Below are 2,987 nucleotides of genomic sequence, written 5' to 3'. Positions count from 1 at the left end.
AATGTGTCCCCAGTGGTATTTGGTCCCAGGTTTCCTGCCGTCAAACAAGTGACTGCCTGGTTGATGTTGAGCAGAGAGATGTCGGAGTCCTGAGTGCTCTGACTCAGTCGGTGGGCCACAGGTCTCTGCCCACGAGCATGAGGGTTGTGGATAAAAACCTTTTAAAGAGAAAGAAGAGAATTGAGGGCATGAGGTGGGAATATATTAAGTATAAGGGATAGTTACTATAAAAGTAAGAATGGTATTTTTTGTAGTTAACAGAGTTAACAAGTGTAGTGATGAGTATAAATCAGAAGAGACCTGAGAAAAATTATGTACTCGGATAGCAACCATGCAATGCTGTCTACTTTTTGGTCATTATGAATTTGTTAAAGTTATGTTGGAACAGTGAAAATGTTCATTTTCCTAACCTTTCCAGCCTGTGTGGCTGCAGTAAGGCATGGGTGGACTCCATCAAATTTCCCAATAGTCACCATGCGAGGATTAATCTTGTGGTTCAGCTTCAGCGTGAATATGGGGACCAACATGGTGTCTACTGTATATCCCTAAGAGCCAACAAGAAGCCTGCAGACAGACAGCAAGAGGTAATTAATTATTTCAGGTGTTTTCAGAAAGTAATTTAAAGAGTGGCGAATCAAGCGCATGAGCAAAGAAGGTTGCCATGCTTATACCCAAGCGACAATGCGTGATTTTGCTACACTAATGTAATTACAGGCTTTACCTCAGACATCCAGTGGTGAGTTCTGTTGCCTAGCAACAAAGAGTGGCAAGCTAAAGCTTTTCATCTGGCTAATCTCCCCGTCGTTTTCTGAACAAGAATGTCAACTATACAACAAAAACACATCACGCATGACTCTCTACCACGTCGTAAACTCCGTATCAATATCAACTAAAATATTCATTATTTGAAAGAATACAAATCGCCTGTGTTTGATATCATTGCTTTGCAAGCCTAGCTTAACTGGATAACGTTAACGTCGCTGGGTTCAATGTTGCGGGAAACAACTCAAAACTACCAACGAGACTATACAAACAAAATTACTGTTTTTTTCGGGAGTCATACCAATATGAGAAGACACTTTTACCTGGCACCCTCCTAAGCTGCAAATGTTGTTTTTTGTTCTAATGAGCCGGCCAGCTAATGAGCTAGCTGGGTACCAAGACAACGTAGCGATAGGTCACAGTTGATTCCCTGACAACAACCTCTTCCTGTCTGCTGTTTTCAAAATAAAAGATTCTTCTTAACTTTCTACATAGGACTGAGTGGAGCAGTGGTGAAATGTAAGCAAACCATTTAGGGAGAAAATCATTGAACTTTTTACTCCCTTGCATTTATTACAACAGTTACTCTTCAGATTCAACATGTAAACACATGATCAGTTTGTAAAGTATGATGCATTGTTACCACAGACTATACACAAAATATTGTTACAGGTTAAACGGTCGGTGCACGAGGTATAATTCTTCTGCAGTTTTTCATATTTTATAATGAAAAAATGCCAACTTAGAGGGCATTGCCTAATTTCATTGTCCTCCTTGTGCTAAGTGTTAATGTATGTTGACGTTTGAGAGCTCGTTTTTCATTAGCCAATGCTGCCTATACGCTGTTAAGGCTTTACGTGTGTTATTGACCCATTGAAAGAAGACGTGGAATTCAATTCAGCAACTTGTACAATGAAAATTGAACAAGGAAGTAGAGAGCCGGAAACAGACAGCTCGTCTTCAAAGTAAAGGTTGCGCATTTAGAACAAATGTGCTGGCAGCAGGGGTCAATTAAAGTAGACCTAAGCTAAAAAATAAAAAATAAAGTGTATAAATAATGAATAAATCTTTATTGCTTTGTCCCGTTTACCGTTCATTCTTATTAATAAAGGTTGTGGGGAGAAAGAGTTGAGGGCGTCGGTTCGATATATGGTGGAACATAAAAGGTTTAGGAGTTGTTGCACAGCTTAACCCAAACAAAACGACTGAGGAACAGTGTTGGGTCTTTGTAAATAATGTGGCAGCGTAATAAATGTAGACTAGCAAAACATCACAGTGATGTATAATATGCCAGACAGTTGACAAAAACCAAGATAAAGTGTAATAAGGTAAGTAAGGTGTTGAGCCAAAACAGCTTTAGTGGTTGTTAAACTTGGTTGAGATCTGGTGACTGAAGGCCACAGCATATGAATTACATCATTCTCATACACATCAAACCATTCAGGTCACCAGGGTGGTGAGGGGTGGCAATTCTCACTGTGTGGATTATATGTTGTCATCAGATATAGCATCAGACAATACATCTGATTACAGCAATAATTCAAATGTCCACTGCTCTTATACAAAGTTCACTTGAGGTTGTGTATCATATAGATAAGTTCTCATAACAAGATGACTGATGTAATTTGGGTGGAATTCATACGAGTTGATTGTTAACTGAATTCGGTCATTAACATTAAACATGAATCATCGATGATAAAGCTTTCAAACAAAGTGCAGATTGTGGAATGATTCTTTTATTTTGAAACATTTTCAAAGACACAATAATATAATATGACAATATTTCTCGGAGCCATCTATTAGATCTGTGTATTTATGGTTGTTTAAATGTGTAGTCTAGGTCAAGCCATATAACGTGTGGTAGTGTAGAGTAATGGGACAATAGAGTAGTCTATAAGTACAGATCCCAGACCAGCAAATGATGAATGGGTGACAGGGAGACTTCACTTTTTACCGCTGTCACACAAAAGCTAAGCTAGCCATCATACCATCACATTTCTTATTTTCCCATTTAAAGTACTTTACTGTGAACTGAATTCTTGATTAAATGGGAACTTCACTCATTCATTCATCAATGTACAATGCCAGCAAGCTAGCTGCTAGCTAATGCTAATGCTAGCAGCCGGGAGGCGCGGCTAGCTTGCCCACAGTGAGCCATGCGCCCAGCCAGCAAGCTAGCTTCCTAAATGACAAATCATTCAGGAGAAATATGGTATTGGATCAGT

The 2,987-nt window shown here is 39.1% G+C and overlaps 1 long non-coding RNA gene across 1 annotated transcript; it reads right to left on the bottom strand.

The window, feature by feature from the left end:
• Positions 1-11: 11 nt before the first annotated feature.
• LOC111668620 (uncharacterized) lies at positions 12-1,190 on the bottom strand. The gene is made up of 3 exons (XR_002761740.2): positions 1,086-1,190; positions 411-564; positions 12-158 (listed from the first exon to the last, which is right to left on the bottom strand). It is a non-coding gene; the product is annotated as an uncharacterized LOC111668620 (long non-coding RNA).
• Between the last annotated feature and the right edge of the window lie 1,797 nt (positions 1,191-2,987).

The sequence above is a fragment of the Seriola lalandi genome, unplaced genomic scaffold (genome assembly GCF_002814215.2).
Source record: "Seriola lalandi dorsalis isolate HSWRI2012SDOR001 ecotype SW California unplaced genomic scaffold, Sedor1 jcf7180002004168, whole genome shotgun sequence".
Lineage (NCBI taxonomy): Eukaryota > Metazoa > Chordata > Actinopteri > Carangiformes > Carangidae > Seriola > Seriola lalandi.
Note: the sequence above shows the minus strand (reverse complement) of the source record. Positions and strands in the feature narration are given on the sequence as shown.